At 45.0% G+C, this 19,407-nt stretch overlaps 1 long non-coding RNA gene across 1 annotated transcript in view; it reads right to left on the reverse strand.

The window, feature by feature from the left end:
* Positions 1–13,296: 13,296 nt before the first annotated feature.
* Positions 13,297–19,407, reverse strand: part of LOC107690219 (uncharacterized) — a 17,442-nt gene continuing 11,331 nt past the window's right edge. Inside the window, exon 3 of the long non-coding RNA XR_001634413.1 lies at positions 13,297–13,309. This is a non-coding gene — a long non-coding RNA (uncharacterized LOC107690219). The remainder of the gene's footprint in view (positions 13,310–19,407) is intronic.

The raw sequence follows: 19,407 nt of genomic DNA on the forward strand, positions 1-19,407 counted from the left end.
TTCTTAGAATTGACAGACAGTTGACCCTGAGAGGTCAAGTAAATACTTACAGCGGATCTAAATATTTATAATTAATTATAACTAGTTATGATTAATTATTCATATTTCCCCTTTGAGCTGATTCGCTACACTGTTGTTAAAAGTGATAAAATATTTGAAACTTATAAAACTTGATTCCCACCATATTTCTGATCTATCTATTTCTATCTATCAAACTAATCTGATTAATTTGATCATTCGCTTTTATTCTAAAACCGCGAGTGCAGCGCACTAGCAGCGCGTAGCCGTTCATTAGATCACTCTCTGTTGTTTAAAGTGATAAAATATAACTTAATTCCCACCATATTTCTGATATTATCTATCAACCTCATCTGATTAATTTGATCATTCGCTTTTATTCTAAAACCACGAGTGCAGTGCGTTAGCATTCGTTAGCCGGTTAGCTTGTCATTCGCGTTTCCATTTGCGTCTATTGCCGTTTTCTTTTTTTTTTCTCTCGCTCCGTTTCTTTTCTCTCTCACTCTGTTTTTTTCACAAGTTCATCAAACAACAGTGGTAAGTCATTCATCAATCACGGTGAGTAATGGCTTCTAATCTTGCTATTGTTGTTTGCACCGCTTGCCAAATGTATAGTTTAGCTCTCTCTGTCGGCGACGAGGGATTCACATGTGATAAATGCAGGGAAATAGTTAGGCTGACAGAGAAGATTTCAGAATTAGAGACACGCATCCAACCTTTAATTGAGAACAGTAAGAATGTGAGGGCTCTAGATACGGCTTTGGATGCAACTAGCTCAGGGAGTCCTTTACATTGTCTGGTTCTGGTTGCAGAGCCCCTGCAGCAGGGCGACTGGGTGACTGTGAGGCGGCATAGTTATGGGTCAAAATACCACTCTTCCGTTCTGATCAAAACATTAAACAGGTTCTCCCCACTCAGTGACCCACTGAGAAACCTGATGAAAGTGGTCTAGTTATTGGTGATACTATTGTACGGAACGTGAAACTAGAGACACCAGCCACCATAGTCCAATGTTTACCGGGAGCCAGAGCGCCTGACATCTTGGCAAATTGAAAAGTGCTGGCTAATGCTAAATGAAAATTCAGTAAGATTGTTATTCACGCCGGCGCTAATGATGTTCAACTTCGCCAGTCGGAGATCACTAAAAATAACATTAAAGAGGTGTGTGAACTTGCAAGTATGATGTCAGACCTCTAGATTTAATACTGTCACATGGAATTGATGTTGGTGGTGTTGAAATTATGCAGCCAGGCGATGATATCTCAGATCATTATGTAGTCTTATGCAAACTTCATATAGCTAAAACTGTAAATTCTATTCCTTGTTACAAGAATGGTAGAACCATCACTTCTACCACAAAAGACTTCTTTGTAAGTAATCTTCCTTATTTATCTCAATTCCTTAGCATATCCAATACCTCAGAACAACTTGATGATGTAACAGAAACACTGGATGTCTAAGTGGTGCCCGCAGAATAACATAGGTGTCATAGACAATTGGACGAGTTTTTGGGGCAGACCTGACCTCTTGAAAAGAGATGATCTTCATCTCTCCTGGGGTGGTGCCACTCTTCTGTCTAGAAATATGACACATAGTCTTAGAGTTTGTACTTGACTAACTGGGGCCCAGGTCAGGAAGCAGACAGACTAGCTAAACCAACCATCTGCTTGCCGCCTCACGTCACAGAAATCAGTTAACTCTCAGCACATAGAGACCCTTTTACCTAGATATCACACTATAGAGACTGTGTCTGTTCCCCGAACTAGAAAATACAAAAAACGTAACAATTTAATTTATGTTCAACAAATAAAAAACAGATATAATACAGATAAACGAACGATAAAGCTTGGCTTAATGAATATTAGATCCCTTGAGAGCAGCCCAGAAAATAGAGCGCAGCTGGAGGAAAACAAAACTTAGAGGTATTTCATATTGCTTGGTGGGAAAGTACCCTGTCCTACAGAAAAGCATTAAAAACTGCTAGATCTGATTGCTTTTCATCCCCAGGTATTTATTCAATACAGTGGCTAAATTAACGAAAAATAAACCTAGATTGCTCTGTTTGACAGAAACCTGGCTAAAACCTGATGATTACATTATTTTAAACGAGTCTACCCCCCAAGATTACTGTTATAAACATGAGCCACATCCAAAACGCAAAGGGGGAGGTGTTGCTACAATTTATAACAATATTTTCAGTATTTCTCAGAGGGCAGGCTTCAAGTATACAGGTGCTTCCAGAAGTCATAGATCTTCTTCTGACTATTATTAATTTGTCATTGTCATTAGGATATGTCCCCAAAACCTTCAAACTGGCTGTTATTAAGCCTCTCGTCAAAAAAACATAACTTGACCCCTAAGAACTAGTTAATTACAGACCGATCTCTAATCTCCCTTTTCTGTCCAAGATACTATGGTTGTATCTCTCTATTAGTGCTGCTGGATCTTAGCGCTGCGTTCGACACCATTGACCACAACATTCTTTTGAATAGACTAGAAAACTTTGTTGGCATTACAGGGCTGTACATTAACTTTTTTTTCGCATAGCACTGGTGCTACAGAGGTTGAACGTTTTGTAGCACAGGCCAAAAAGTTGTAGCACATGTATAAAACGTCTGTTATCATGTCTGAAAACAAACACAAGTAATGGAGTACATCACTTAAACAGGCACTAATGTTCCATACAGAGCACAAAAAATACTAACCATCACAAAAATTGTTTTAGACAAAGTTTTCTGAATTTGCTAAAAATGGAAGAGTGCAGAAACATAACACCTCTTACACCTTAACAAAATATAAAATAAAAAAAGAATGGCAGACATTTAGGTTTTATTAACATTAAAACAATAGTTCACCAAAAATGACAATTCTGTCATCTGTCTTTCAATTCTCTCATAGTGTTTCATTTTTATACCATCATTTACTCAAGTTGTTTTAAACCTGAATTAGTTTATTTCGTCTGTTGAACATAAAAGTTATTTTTGAAGAATGTGGGTAACCAAGCAGTTGCTGGTCCACAGTGACTTCCATGGTGTTTTTTTCATACTGTAAAAGTCAGTGTGGACCAGCTACTGTTTGGTTACTCCCATTCTTCAAAATATCTTCTTTTGTGTTCAGCACAAGAAAGAAATTAATACAGGTTTGGGACTAGGGCTGCACGATAAATGCTATTCCGGTCAGAAAGGAGAGGGATTGCACGCCTGTTTGTCAGCTCCCTGCTGAATACCACGATCTCGTGGAGGCCTTCAGTAAGATAAAAACTTCTCAACTACCGCCTCATCGCATGAGTGACTGTGCCATCGAGCTCCAACCTGGTTCACATCCTCCCAAGGGGAGGGTTTTCCCCTTATCTCAACCTGAAGCTGAGGCTATGAAGTCCTATATTGAGGAGGAACTCGCTAAGTCTTTTATCAGACCTTCCACATCACCTGCCTCTGCTGGATTCTTCTTTGTTAAGAAGAAGGATGGAGGTCTCCGTCCTTGCATTGATTCCCGAGGACTCAACGACATCACCGTAAAGTTTCGCTACCCCTTGCCCCTAGTCCTTGCAGCTCTGGAACAGCTCCGAAAGGCTTCACCAAGCTGGATCTGCGCAATGCTTACAACCTCATTCGCATCCGTGAGGGTGATGAATGGAAGACTGCGTTCTCTACCACAACTGGGCACTACGAGTATTTTGTTATGCCGTTCGGGCTTGCCAACAGTCCTTCAGTGTTCCAGGCCTTCATCAATGATGTGTTCAGAGACATGTTAAATCGCTGGGTCATTGTTTACATTGACGACATCCGCCTGATTCCTCTACCCAAACTACCCACTGCTCTTGAGACAGCCAAGGTCCTCTGCAGCTACGTGTTCAGGTTTTACGGCATTCCTGAGGACGTGGTCTCTGATCGGGGTCCCCAGTTCACCTCCCGAGCCTGGTCAGCCTTCTGCCGACAGCTAAGATTACCGAGGACTCAACGACATCACCGTAAAGTTTCGCTACCCTTTGCCCCTAGTCCCTGCAGCTCTGGAACAGCTCCGAAAGGCAAGATACTTCACCAAGCTGGATCTGCGCAGTGCTTACAACCTCATTCGCATCCGTGAGGGTGATGAATGGAAGACTGCGTTCTCTACCACAACTGGGCACTACGAGTATTTCGTTATGCCGTTCGGGCTTGCCAACAGTCCTTCAGTGTTCCAGGCCTTCATCAATGATGTATTCAGAGACATGTTAAATCGCTGGGTCATTGTTTACATTGACGACATCCTAATTTTCTCAGATTCGTACGAGGATCATGTCAAGCATGTCCGGGCGGTATTACAACGTCTCATCAGCCACCAGCTATATGCCAAAGCCGAGAAGTGTGAGTTTCACCAAGAGACAGTATCATTCCTCGGGTACGTGATCAGTTCGGGAGGGGTAGCCATGGACGACAAGAAGGTGCGAGCCGTTGTCAACCTCCCGGCTCCGGACACCCAGGTATAGCAGCAACCCCTCAGTTATTAAATAATCGCTTCTGGTGGCCCACTGTACAAGCAGAGACAATCGCCTTCATCAGAGACTGTGCAACTTGCAACATAACCAAATCCCCTCATCAACTGCCTGCTGGTCTCCTACAACCATTACCCATCCCACAACGCCCCTGGTCCCACATAGCCATCGACTTCATAACAGATCTGCCTGCCTCACAGGGTCACACTACCATTCTCACTGTTATCGATCGCTTTTCCAAGGCCTGCCGCCTGATTCCTCTACCCAAACTACCCACTGCTCTTGAGACAGCCGAGGTCCTATGCAACTACGTGTTCAGGTTTTACGGCCTTCCTGAGGATGGGGTTTCGAATGGTCCTCAGCAGCCCGTTCAGCCTTCCAGGCCCTCAAGGAGAGATTTACTACCGCACCTATCTTGTACCATCCCGACCCAGAACGAGAGTTAATTGTGGAGGTGGACGCATCCAGCATGGGCATTGGGGCAGTTCTCTCTCAATGACATGGTAACCCGCCTAAATTATATCCCTGCGCCTTCTATTCCCGCAAACTCAATCCCACCGAGCAGAATTACGATGTGGGCAACCGAGAACTTCTTGCCATGAAGGTCGCCTTTGAGGATTTCCAACCCCCATTATTCCCATGGTCCGGGGAAACATCAGAACTTCCGGCCGTTAATTCATGGCTGCAACAAAGCGAGGAGACGTGGAATGAGGCTCATGTTCATCTCCAGAGAGCAGTCCATCGAACAAGGGAACAAGCTAATCGCCATCGGCGCACCAATCCCAACTATCAGCCGGGTCAGTGGGTCTGGTTGTCCACTCGGGATCTTCGTCTCCGGTTACCCTGCAAAAAGCTCAGTCCCAGGTACGTGGGTCCATTCAAAATTCTCAGACAAATAACTCCTGTTTCATTCCGTTTGGCTTTGCCTGCCCATTATCGTATCTCACCCACTTTTCATGTCTCTTTGCTCAAGCCCGCTGGTGGTCCGAGAGGAGCGGAGGACCAGGAGGAGGCTGGTGACCAGAGAGTCCCTCCCATCACCATAGACGGCGAGGAGGCGTACCGAGTTCGGGAGATTCTGGACTCTCGTCGCCGGGCAGAATTCGCAATCTGGAATATCTGAAATCAGCCAAGAGACTCAATCACAGACAGGCAAGATGGTCACTATTCTTCACCAGATTCGATTTCAGAATAACCTACCGTCCAGGCTCTCAAAACACTAAGGCGGATGCCCTATCTCGACTCCATCATTCAGTCTACCATCATTCTCGCACCCGTACAATGGGACATCATGACTGAGATCACAGAAGCCCAGGGCACCGAACCACCTCCAGCCGAAACCCCACCTAATCTCACATATGTACCGCAAGCTCTACGACAAAGAGTCATTCAGCTAGTTCATTCAACTCCCGGCTCCGGACACCCAGGTATAGCAGCAACCCCTCAGTTATTAAATAATCGCTTCTGGTGGCCCACTGTACAAGCAGAGACAATCGCCTTCATCAGAGACTGTGCAACTTGCAACATAACCAAATCCCCTCATCAACTGCCTGCTGGTCTCCTACAACCATTACCCATCCCACAAAGTCCCTGGTCCCACATAGCCATCGACTTCATAACGGATCTGCCTGCCTCACAGGGTCACACTACCATTCTCACTGTTATCGATCGCTTTTCCAAGGCCTGCCGCCTGATTCCTCTACCCAAACTACCCACTGCTCTTGAGACAGCCGAGGTCCTATGCAACTACGTGTTCAGGTTTTACGGCCTTCCTGAGGACGTGGTCTCTGATCGGGGCCCTCAGTTCACCTCCCGAGTCTGGTCAGCTTTCTGCCGACAACTCAACATCAATGTCAGTCTCACCTCCGGGTATCACCCACAGTCGAACGATCAGGTGGAATGTCTTAATCAAGAACTCACTCGTTTCCTCCGATCATACTGCCATTGCAATCAGACCGACTGGAGCCGCTACTTACTATGGGCCGAGTATGCTCAGAATTCACTCCGCAAACCTGCGACAGGTATCACCCCATTCCAATGTGTCCTGGGTTTCCAACCCCCATTATTCCCATGGTCCAGAGAACCATCAGAACTTCCGGCCGTTAATTCATGGCTGCAACGAAGCGAGGAGACTTGGAATGAGGCTCATGTTCATCTCCAGAGAGCAGTCCATCGAACAAGGGAACAAGCTAATCGCCGTCGGCGCACCAATCCCAACTATCAGCCGGGTCAGTGGGTCTGGTTGTCCACTCGGGATCTTCGTCTCCGGTTACCCTGCAAGAAGCTCAGTCCTAGGTACGTGGGTCCATTCAAAATTCTCAGACAAATAACTCCTGTTTCATTCCGTTTGGCTTTGCCTGCCCATTATCGTATCTGACCCACTTTTCATGTCTCTTTGCTAAAGCCCTCTGGTGGTCCGAGAGGAGCAGAGGACCAGGAGGAGGCTGGTGACCAGAGAGTCCCTCCCATCACCATAGACGGCAAGGAGGCGTGCCGAGTTCGGGAAATTCTGGACTCTCGTCACCGGGGCAGAATGATCCAGTACCTAGTGGACTGGGAGGGGTACGGTCCGGAGGAACAGTCCTGGGTCAATGCAGAGGATATTCTGGATCCCTCGCTTACCACAAACTTTCACAGAGACCACCCGGATAGACCTGCCCCGAGACCCCGCGGAAGACCCCGGCGTCATCTGCCTCTGCGCATCAGGAGCCGCTCACGGGAGGGGGGGGGGCTCTGTCACGAATTCAGCCTCTGTGGCTCCCTCCGATCACCACCAGAGGGAACCGTCACCGGAATACTGAGCGATCCTTTCGGACTCCAATTCCTACAATGCCCCGTGCTAGAGACTAATCACCTGCACAGGTGTTTCCTATTGCCCGGTCTATTTAAACTGTGCCTTCCCTGCTCTCATTGCGAAGTCTTGTTTTGCCTTGCAGACATCTCTGAGCGTTTTTCCCTGTGTTGAATACCTGTTGATTACCTGGACTGTTTACCCGTTTACGATTGCTTGCTGCCTACCTATTCTGACCCTGCCTGCCTTTTTGATTCATGCTATTGTTTGTCCTGCCTCGACCCTGATCACGAATACTGATTACGATTCTGCCCAGCCTTCGTTGTGTCTAACACCAGTTACCGATCTATGCCTGTATGACCTGCCTTGTGAACTAATAAAGCTGCACATGGATCCTAACGCCACTGCCTCTGTGTTACACTATTCATAGGCAGTTTTGTGGACATTACACAAATGAAAATGATACCTAAATAATCAATAAAAACATTTTTCACACAATTTTATTTTTTATAGGGCCAGCAGAGATGGCCCAGCTGACCCTGACGGCCCACCACTGCCATTCGTTTCTCAAGTCACAGCCGGTTTGTGCCAGGCTACAGTTCATTATTTGAGAAAACAAACCATTCTAGTGAAAAATCTGAAACTGATCATACATGTCAAAGAACTATATAATGCTGAATCTTTAATTAAGAATAAGATTGTGTGGGTGTTTAAATTGTGATCTTTTAATGATTAGTCATGTAGGATTAGTCTGCAATATATTTTAACTGATTTTGCTGTTTCTATAAATGTACAAAATTCGTTTTTAGCTATTGTAAGCCCCTCTCAACAGTGTTGGAAAATGTAAAAATTGTACATTCCATCTAACATGGCTGACTTCTTGTTGGGTGGAGTCAGATAAGCAGATGAGGCAGATGTAAACAGTAGTGCAAACTGCAGAGGTCCATCTCACCAGAACATCAAAAGGAAACTGGAGCAAAAACAGGAACAAAAGAAATTCCTACTAGACCAGAGCTAGAGTGAATACTCTAAACATACATTTCACTGGACAAGATGACCTGACAAACACTCAACACAAGCTGTATGGACCATAGAAGCATTATCCCAAGACACCGCCGCCGCAGCCATCATCATTGCAGGGACAATGGTGGATTCTTTCCTTACGATTCTTTCTTCGGCAATTTTTGTATTTGTGCACAAACTTCACACAGGATCTGAGCTTTATGGCGGATGGAGATGGTGATTGCATCTGTTCCTCTCACAAATCAATTGTTTTGCCTCAGAAAATTTGGAATATTTAAATTTTTTAATAAATTATGACTGTAGTTGAATCTCTCTGTTATATCCTGTGTTTTATTGACAAATGGTAGGTAGGGGCAGGGGTTGGGTTACGTGTTCATACATTTGTTAATAGTGTAAAGTTATGTGAAATGTAGTGTTCCCCTTCTAATGTACAAACTGCCACTTCCCCATGTGTGCCACTTTCCCAATGTCAGTCTTCCTGTTGAGACTCACTCAAACTCTGATGTGACAAAACATTACATTTGTGCCACAATTCAAAGAGGTAGATCTGGATTCTTTGTTGCATTTGAATGTGTAGCTCAATCAAACTTTTGTTGAGTTTGCACACATGAAAAAGGGTCCCTTGAAAAAAGTGGTGTTTGGCAAATCAAAAATTCACAAATCAAACATTTTGAACAGTTGATTGTAAGGCTTGGAAGCAGAAAAATAGTGCCAAGGCTAAAACGGTTGCTTTTGCCCAATCTGTTTCTAACCCTATTAGTCCCCTGCAGCCTGACAGTTATGAATCTTTCATTCTGTCTGGTACAGTTTCGCTTTCTTCTAGACTCTAAGCCAGGGGTGGGGAACGTTGATCCTGGAGGGCCGGTGTCCCTGCAGGGTTTAGCTCTAACCCTAATTAAACACACCTGAACAAACTAATCAAGGTCTTCGGGATACAGGTAGGTATTTTTTTTTTTTCAGGGGTGGAGCTAAACTCTGCAGGACAGTGGCCCTCCAGGATCAACGTTCCCCACCCCTGTTCTAAGCCTAGGCCCAGCAGCTCTCATCTGGGCAAGCTAGACAAGCCTCATGACAAGTGAGATAATCCTGTAAATTCGCTGCACCTGCTAAATCCATGTAATTTCATGGAAAAACAGCAAGACCCAAGAGTAGGTATAATAAACACAGTACATCTCCTTAAGGAGCGAACTCCAGACACTCCAAACAATAGCAAAAAACAACCATGGGTCCAGGAAGGTGGTGAAGCAGAAGTGGACAAGGGGAGGGATGGAGGGCTAGGCTTGTGATACCTGCAAATCAAGGTGGAGTCGGCAGTTCAGAAAGCCTGGGCAGACCAGCAAAGGTGGAGCCAGCAGAGCCAGAGGCCAAGCAGAGCTGGAAGAACAGAAGACCAGGGTGGGCCGGCAGAGCAGGAAACCACCAAGGTGTAGCAGATGTGTAGCCGGACACCCCCAGGATAGAGCAGTCGGAGCTTGAGAGCATTGCTCCACCACAGCAGAGCAGACAGAACTGGTGACCACCATGGTGGAGCAGGTGGATCTTTAGGCCAACAAGGCAGAGCAGACAGGACTGAAGACCACCTCAGTGGAGCAGAAGACCACCATGGCAAAGCAGAATATGCAGGAGACAACCAAAGTGGAGCAAGCAGACCTGAATGTCACCAAGGTGGAGCAGAAAGTGCAGGAGACCACCAAGCAGAACTGATGGAAATGGAGATCAGCAAGGTGGAGCTGATGGAACTAGAGACCACCAAGGCGGAGCAGAAAGTCATGGTGGAGCTGACGGAGCAGGAGAACAGAGTGGAGTTGGAGGAGCAGGAGAACATGGTGGAGCTGGTGAAGCTGGAAACCACCAGGGCCAAACTGAAACAGAGCACAGAGAGTTTTTGGCGACATCAATGGCTGTGTCAGGAAGCTCAGAGAGTTCAGAGTTATGAAGGTATGAAAGAGTTCAGGGACGAGCTCTATGGTCATTTCAAAGCAGACAAAGAGTTCAGGGACAACCTCCGTGATTGTGTCAAAGCAGACAGAGAATTCAAGAGCAAGTGCTGTCGTCTCAGGAGAAGCTGTAGCAGATGCCACCACCTCGGGAGGAGCAGATCAAATGTGTGCAGCCCAAACTCATAAGATGGGTGTAGCATGATAGGAAGTGCAGGCGATGACAGTAGGACCTTAGACTACTGGCATGGAACCAACAGGTGAAGAAGTGCTGAGACCACCAGACTTTAATGTGCTGAGACCACTGGACTTGGGACCACTGAACTCAGGACCACAAGATTTGAATGCGCTGAGAGCACCAGACTAGAGGCTACCAGACTTGGAAGCGTTGAGACCTGTGTTGGGCCAAGTTCCACGGCCACATTAACAATACACCGACAATACATCCAACAATGGACAAGACCTGACAAAGAACATGGGAAAATACTGGGGTTTTAATACACAAGATAACAAGGGGCTAACATGGGACAGGGAAAGGTGATTAATCGTCATGGAAACATACATGGGTAACTACTGGAACTAACAAGGAACATGTAACAGAAACATGCACTCCACTGAGCAAGACGATCTGATAAACACCCAATGCAAATACGCAAGGGAACAAGCAGCAGGTGAGGTGGCTGAAAGTTGATGAGTGCTGTTAGTCAACACTGTCCACCAGCTCTTACCACACCCATGACACATTAGGGAGACAGACATAACAAACCTGCAAACATCCAGACAACTGACAGTTTGATCGCTGTAAGCACATTTTACTTAATGGAAGACCAAAGAGCTGTTAACGATAATGCAGTCTAATTTTCACAATGTTGAAGTAAGTGAAAATATCAAAATAATGTGAGACAAATAAGCTAAGTGACTTTTTTAAAGCATTTAAGGGGGAGATGCATATCTCTTCTACCATCTGCATTAGCTGAAGGTCTTTCTGATAAGCAGAGCTTTTGTGAAGGAATGTAATGATTAGTCCACTGTAGGCAAGTTCAGATGAACCCATGTGCAGTTTATTGAAACATAGTAAAGTCCAAAATCCAAACAAAGACTTGACATGACCTGAACAGACTTGGCTTGAACAGACTCGATTAGAACAGAAACAACTCACCAACAGCAGGTACACAATACAAAGCTAGACAAGGAACAATGGCAACATGAGGGCTACTTATATCAAACAATAAGTGTCACATGACATGTACCAACTAATGAGAAGACAGAAATCATAGCATAGCGTCAGTTCTGGCAGGTCACGTTAGTCAGGCTCGCATCAGCTGACCATCAGCTGATCCACATCTACCTATAGGGATGTGACACCCATCACAGCACTCATATATAAGGTCCTCATTGCTCAACAGCTAATTAAATGGAGAATTCGGCAGGCAAAACACCATCACTAGGAATCGGGAATTTAGCGAGTGGAATTCGTTTCCCCAATGGACTCAGCTCCGATTCATTCAAGTTCGTTAACTTGAATATGTGAATTCACCGCATTGATCATAAGCTGCCTGATTCGGAAGTGACCGAGTTAGCATTACTTCACACATCGCTAATTCATTGACATGGACTCCACGAGTTATGTGACTGACTAAAGAACAAGTTCAGATGGGAACTTCATCCCCAAGAAGGATATCAAGAGATCAAGCATCCACGTCACAGCTGCTATGTTTCACTCTCTCGAAAGTCTTCACAAGCCAAGTTCCTTTTAATGCTCTCAGGTTATTGGCAACATGCGTGTTGCCAAGGTTATCCATGTTGCTTAGGCTCATTTAGTTGTTTTCAGTTAAATGCATGTGCTAGTTTGTGCAACCATTGGCATACTTATCTGTTGTCAGTGGCAACATGCTTGTTGCTGCAATATGCTGCACTAAAGGGACCCTAATGCTATTTCATGCATTCCGAGTTATTTACACTGTGAGCGACCCAAGCGAGAGCAGGAGCATGCCGCTCAACGCGTTTCGTTCATGGTTCGGAAATCATCTTGCTCGAGATGAATGTCTCTAAAGATTGTGTGTTTTTGGATGTGAGGAAAAGATAGCATATTCAGTGTTATGTGAACAGTAGATGCAGTTTGTTTTTCCGGGGCAGCAATGGAGTTTCACAAGCGTGTTTGTTTGTTCCCGTAATTCGGTGACTAATGTTTTATAACAAGGTACATTCTGACACAGGATTTGCACATCGTTTGATACTGAAAGACGGAGCAGTCCCAGCATTAAAATATCCTGGTCATGACTAGTAAGTGCTGTAAAACTGCATCAAATGTCTGTGTTTGTTGCCAATCCCACGGCTCGCCTTCAGTAGCTCGGCTGTTTTGGAGAGAATCGTTAAGCTGTATCTTTCTTTATAAATCTGATAAAACTGAAGACTCTTCGGAGATGTGAATGATGCAATACTACACTATAGGTACTCAAGATAACATGAGATTGGCCGAAACTGTGTGTGTTATTTCACCTTTAACCTACTCAAGTCGCCTTTATTTTTATAGCACTACAGCAAGATTAAAGCAGCAGGAAATAACGACCATGATGCAAACGGAATAATTTCTGCTGAGGCCTCTGGGACAGACTCATGAACAGGAGAGGCCTCAGGAGCACAGTGTGCAGCCTAAATACTCAAAATGGCAACCGCCATCACGGGCAGTGCAGTAGACAGTGGGATGCCTGGCGGGCTTGAGAGTGTTAAGGCTGTCAGTCCTGGCCCAAGTTCTGCATCCACTGGAGCTCAGTTACTATAGCCCCCCAAAAAAAATCCTTAGGGGAAACTTGCATTGTATCCATGGCAAGACAGGGTTCTGGCAAGGTGGCCATGGCATGACAAGTCTCTGGCGTGGCAGCCATTTTGACTGTAGGCTCTGGCATGGCAGTCATGATGGGTCGAGACTCAGGAATGGCAGCCATGACATGGTTCTGACGTGACAGCTGTGGCGTGGCGAGGCTCAGGCATGGCAGCCATCTTGGACGGGGAATCAAGCATGGCAGCCATCTCATCTCATCTCATCTCATCTCATCTCAAGAGCCTCTCCACAAGACGGCCACCGAGGCTCTTGAGTAGCAGCCATTTTGTGAAGATGCTCTTAAGAGGCAGCCATCTTGTGATCATGCCCTGGCTTGGGAGGCATGACGTGAAGAGGCTCTGGCATAGCAGGCATGACGTGTGCAGGCTTTGACTTGGCAGGCATGATGCGAGCAGGCTTTGGAGTAGCAGGCATGACGTGAGCAGGGCCTGGTCTAGCAGACATGACATGAGGAGTTGCAGGCATGACGAGAGCAGGCTTTAACTTAGCAGGCATGAAGTGAGCAGGCCCTGGTGTATCAGACATGATGTGAGCAGGCTCTGGAGTAGTAGACATGACGAGAGCAGGCTTTGGCTTGGCAGGCATGACATGAGCAGGCCCTGGTATATCAGATATGATGTGAGCAGGCTCTGGAGTAGCAGGCATGACGAGAGCAGTCTTTGGCTTGGTAGGCATGACGTTAGCAGACCCTGGAGTATCAGGCATGATGTGAACAGCTCCAGACATGACGTCGGTACGCAACACAGCTACCCTGCTCCGGAGCAGGTTTTATTCTGGGTTAGAGATCGCAAACCCAAACTGGACCACTCAGCTTTGAGCAAAGTGACATATCTGATGCAATGAAGCCACTCCCCTGTATCTCTAGCGCCAATTCAATGCAGTTAGAATTTTAGAGACAAATTTGTCAGACTTTTGTAGCTACTTATTTATTATATTTATATTATATTAATTATAATAGTTTCTTATAATATGTTCATATAATTATATTAATTATAGTAATATTAATTATAATATTATTAATAATAATACATATTATCATTATTATAACATATAATCATATAATAATAATTATAATAGTTCATAAAATTATTATATGAAGTGGCGATTAATTTTAATCTTTGCATTTAAATTAAATATAGATACAGTCAAATCAAAAATTCAGACATCAGATATAATTTCTTTATATTTACTAGAGGGTGCAGGACACTATAGTTCATAAATGTAAGTGAGGATAGCGATAGGGCTGTGACATATTATACCCAAAAAATCTTAATACAGTGGACTACCAGTAAAATTTGGGATCAAAAAATATTTAGACACTTTGACCTGACCATGTTTTGCTTAAGTGTTTTTTCTTTAATTGCTAATGCAACCTTTTTACACCACAGACTGAACAAAATTAATCAACGCTTGGTAATTGGTTGACCTAAATTGGTATTATCTAATTGTGTACTTAAATTTAACAGCTGAATAATTTTTGGTTGATTGAAATCCATTACATACCTTTCGATCAAAGTTATCTGACATTATCAAGACAAATTTCTTCTGACACAGTTTAACTCTGAGTTCTTGTCATATTTTATTACCATTTTCTAAACTATAGCGAATAAACTGTGATATAATGTGAGAAATGTTGAAGTTGTATAGATTTTGGTTTGACTGTACATATAGATAAGCTTTAATATATCCAACTTTTAAAATGACTAAACTTAACAAACTTATGTTTTCCGTTTGAGCCCTGTGTGAAACTATATAAATGATTAAATTCAATCGATTCTTTGCATAGTCGTATTTTTTTTCTGCTGCCTTCTCAAACTTTTGCTGCAGCAGAAGTGTTTATTCCTGCCTTGTAAATGCATTTAAATTTATTTACAACAACATCTATTGATCTTCAGCAGAAAAGTGAATTGTGCTGACTCTCACGAGAAGTGAATCCAACTGACACTTTGCAGATGCTCTCCACGTTTCGTGTAATTGGCTGTTTGCTGCACACGTCACACTTTCAGGCTCTAGAGTTAATAACAAACTGGTTCAAACTCTGAGTTGACAGAGAGCATTTATATCGAGCTTTATGAGCCCGCCAATCCTTATCTAAACCAGGTTGGATTTGTTTGATTTTGTCAGCTCTAAACCTACTCTGAAACTCTGAGTTTGTTCATCTCACTTCATGCTACAGGCCACTGATCTTTCTTGTGGTGTCTGTGTCTTGTTTTTTGTGTTGACGTTGGACAGACACTCAAATAAAGTGTTCAAGTAACTCCTGAAACTGGGTCTAAACAGCTGATCTAGGCAGGTCATGTAGGCTACTAAACAGTTCCCTTAACAATTAAGATGTAATTGTGGTGTCTAAGTCTTCTGCTACTGATTCTGCATTTATCTGATGGTGTGTGGATTTTATCTAAGTGCTCAGAAATTGCAGCCACCCCTCTTAAAACAGTTGATCGATTAATCAATTTTGAACCTTTGCTCTTTTTATGAAAGCAATAAACCTGCTCACTGTTGGTGAATAATGCCCTCTGGCAGATCTGCTCCTGCCTAATGTTATGTGAATATTTCAACAGCAGGCAGAATTCACTTTTGCTCTCCAATCAATAATGCTGTTCTCACTAGCAATTCACAGCAAAGTAACACTTGGGCACAACCATATTTTTATATGGGATGTAGAAAAGTACTGTCAACAAATAATCAGTGAACTGTTATAATTAAAAATATTCAACATTCAACAATAGCCAACTGGATGGAGGATGGAGTTACAGGATGGATGGAGTTACAGGTCCACTGGAACAGTTGCAAATGTGTTCTGAATGCTTTTTTCAGGAGTTCTGGGTGGTTGCCGATCGTTCTGATCAGGTCTTAACTGTTACGGAGCCCCTCACCCTAATTATAGCCAAAATTAATAGGGATGCTTACGTTAAGACGCACTGGTAAATAAAGAATTAACATTAATTAATATGGAGTGTCAATGTAAACTAAGTGCAAATAGCCTGCCATGTTGGCAAAAGCTATTTAAACTAACTCCACCCATCATTGTCTGGTTGAGCCAGACAAAATTACAAAATTGCTTGTAGAATGGCATGGAGAGTTTTCCCAATACATGTAAATGCCTAAATATATAGTGTCTTGCACTATTTATTTGTATAAATGACATTAACACTATTTACACTTAGTGCAAAAAAAGTCCTACAAAGAAAACACTACTGTATTTGCATGTGCAAATTGTGTCTGAATAATCATAAATAAATTACATATATAAACAGTGGCACACTGTCATGGCTTTTTCATGGAGACAGGTGTCTTGAGTTTCGACGTAAATATCGTTCTATCCAAAGTGATGCATCTGCCATGACTAGTGCATAAAAACAGTGCTGTGGACAGTAGATTAATAGCAAACTTTCTTTACACCCTGGCTGAAGGTCAGGAAACGTCAAGCACTTACAGGAAGAGATAACATTAAAACCACACAGAGATATAGAACCTCAGCAGCTATGAGGGCCATTATTTTTGCTTCATAACTTTAAAATTACTTTGCTCCAAAAGACCAGGCTTCACAGATAATTAAAAAAAAAAAAAAAAAATCACAGTGCAGATCCAATTTGAGATTATTCTTCATGAAGAATATCACTGTGAAAATGAAAAATAAATTATATGTGTGTTTCTATGTGTAAGCATGCGGTACTGCAAATCTTCTTTCACACATATACAGTGTGTCAGGGGTCTGGGTCTGGTGTTTCTCCCTCTCACCACCAGAGGTCGCCATTTCCCATCCTCCCGGACTCCTTTACCTTCACTCCACTCACCTGTGCACTTACTCACACACACACAGCTGTTGCCCATCCTGATTTATACTCCTTCCCCACGCCTCTCTGGGCAGATTATTAATTGTTGTTACGTGACTGATGCAAGCTCTAAGTGGCTGTATTGTGTCAGATTCCGTTTTCTGTTCTGAGCCTGTGGTCAGATTCTAAGCTCTGTTTGTGTTTCTGTTTTGGTGTTTACTTTGTTTTTCCCTGCAGTTAATAAAAACCTGCATTTGGACCCAGAACCTTGTTTACACAGTGGTGAGCATTTATGTTACTCTGGCTTTTTCCCCTTCTGGGTGGTTTCAGTTATGTTTTTTGTTTGTTTTTTTGTGAGTTATAAATAAAGACACCCCATCTGCCTGCATTTGAGTCTTCGCCCCTTTCGAACCGTGACAGTACAAACGAGCCCTTTGAAGACTCAGCGGCGATGGGGATTTTTTTATACCCAGCTCCCGGACGACCGAGGATCCATACCCTTGCCAATGGGCCGCATCCCTGCCCACAAGAAAATCGCCCCTTTGGGCTGTACGCCGAGGACCTCTTCGATGCAGGCCAGGGGCTAGGGCTTGAGGAGAACACCCTCATCCACCTGTTTCTAGCGGGCCTGGACGAGCCCGTCAACTGGGAGGTGCTGGGGGAGCTAGATACGTGGTCCTATTGGGAGATGGTCGACCACATCATCTATTTAAGGGAGGTGGAACTGCTGGAGGGTGCCCCCTCCCAGTCTGGGCTTCCGTTCCAGAACCTCCTCAGGTCGTGCCGGCCACTTCTAGGTTCTGGGGGTCATTCTCTGAACATCCCGGGCTGAGACGCAGTGTGGAGGATCCGTCGGTGAGGGAGGCGATGGTGCCCGCTCACAAGCCTTCCGAGGCGGCGGTGCCCACTCATGATCCTCCCGAGGCGGCTGGGTCTGTTCACAATGTTCTCAAAGTGGATGTGCCCGCTCAGGATCCCCTTGAGGCGGCGGCGCCCGCTCGCAAAGCTCCAGAAGTGGCGGTGTCCGCTCACAGTTCCCCCGAGGCGGCGGGGTCCGCTCACAAAGCGCTCACAGTTCCCCCCAGGCGGCGGTGTCCGTGGTGTCCGCTCACAAGCCTTCTGAGGCGGCGGGGCCCGCTCACGATGTTCTCGAAGTGGCGGTGCCCGCTCACGGCCCTCCCGAGGCGGCGGTGCCCGCTCACGGCCCTCCCGAGGCGGCAGTGCCCGCTCACAGTTCCCCCGAGGCGGCGGTATCCGCTCACAGTTCCCCCGAGGCGGCGGTGTCTGCTCACAGTTCCCCCGAGGCGGCGGGGTCCGCTCACAGTTCTCACGAGGCAGCGGAGCCTGCCATTTCCCGTTCCAAGGCGGCAGCTTCACACACACCACTGTGGTGGCCGTTGGTTCTGCCCTGGATCCCCATCCCGCCGGCTCTGCCCCAGTCTCCAGGTCCCACTCGATCACACGGACATGGGCCCCCCATCCCTCCCCCTACTCCACCCCCGCTCTGCCGTCCCCCTGGTTGGGCACACGGGAACATCTGGAAGCCGTTCCTTAGAGGAGGGGTCCTGTCAGGGGTCTGGGTCTGGTGTTTCTCCCTCTCACCACCAGAGGTCGCCATTTCCCATCCTCCCGGACTCCTTTACCTTCACTCCACTCACCTGTGCACTTACTCACACACACACAGCTGTTGCCCATCCTGATTTATACTCCTTCCCCACGCCTCTCTGGGCAGATTATTAATTGTTGTTACGTGACTGATGCAAGCTCTAAGTGGCTGTATTGTGTCAGATTCCGTTTTCTGTTCTGAGCCTGTGGTCAGATTCTAAGCTCTGTTTGTGTTTCTGTTTTGGTGTTTACTTTGTTTTTCCCTGCAGTTAATAAAAACCTGCATTTGGACCCAGAACCTTGTTTACACAGTGTGTTCCCTTACCGCGCCGTGACACAGACCCGACTATTATTAAAGTAAACACAAAGGCCTTGACTAGTTGATTCAGGTGCGTTTAATTAGAGATCAAACTAAACCCTGTGGGAAAGTGACTCTCCTGGATTAGGATTGGGAAACCCTGATGATGAAATGTCTACTAGATGTCAGTCTCAGACAAACACTCAAAGAACACAAGTTACAGAGAAGCAGGAAACTGCAGTAATATTGCCTCCTAATTACTTTCCCATCCTCACGGACTCCTTTACCTTCACTCCACTCACCTGATCTCTCATTACCTTATTCATTGATTAATTTGACCCAGCTGTTTACCTGATTGCCTCTCCCTTATAAGCTCCATGTGTTTTCTGTTCTGGGCTCGTTTGTCTCACATAGGCATCGGTACATGCCTTTGATTTGTGGCTGCCCTATGCTCAGTTTAAGACACCCCTTCTGCCTGCACTTGAGTCTTCGCCCCTTTCGAACCGTGACACAGTGTTCATATGTGTGTATTTGCAAACTTGGAAATGATAGTACAGGTTGGTTGTTGTAGCTTGATCAGAAACTAATGTGCAATGACTAAAGGTTCTGTCACATTAAATTTTTAATTTCATTGATTTAATTT

This window comes from Sinocyclocheilus anshuiensis, unplaced genomic scaffold, assembly GCF_001515605.1.
Source record: "Sinocyclocheilus anshuiensis isolate Anshui unplaced genomic scaffold, SAMN03320099.WGS_v1.1 scaffold2524, whole genome shotgun sequence".
NCBI lineage: Eukaryota > Metazoa > Chordata > Actinopteri > Cypriniformes > Cyprinidae > Sinocyclocheilus > Sinocyclocheilus anshuiensis.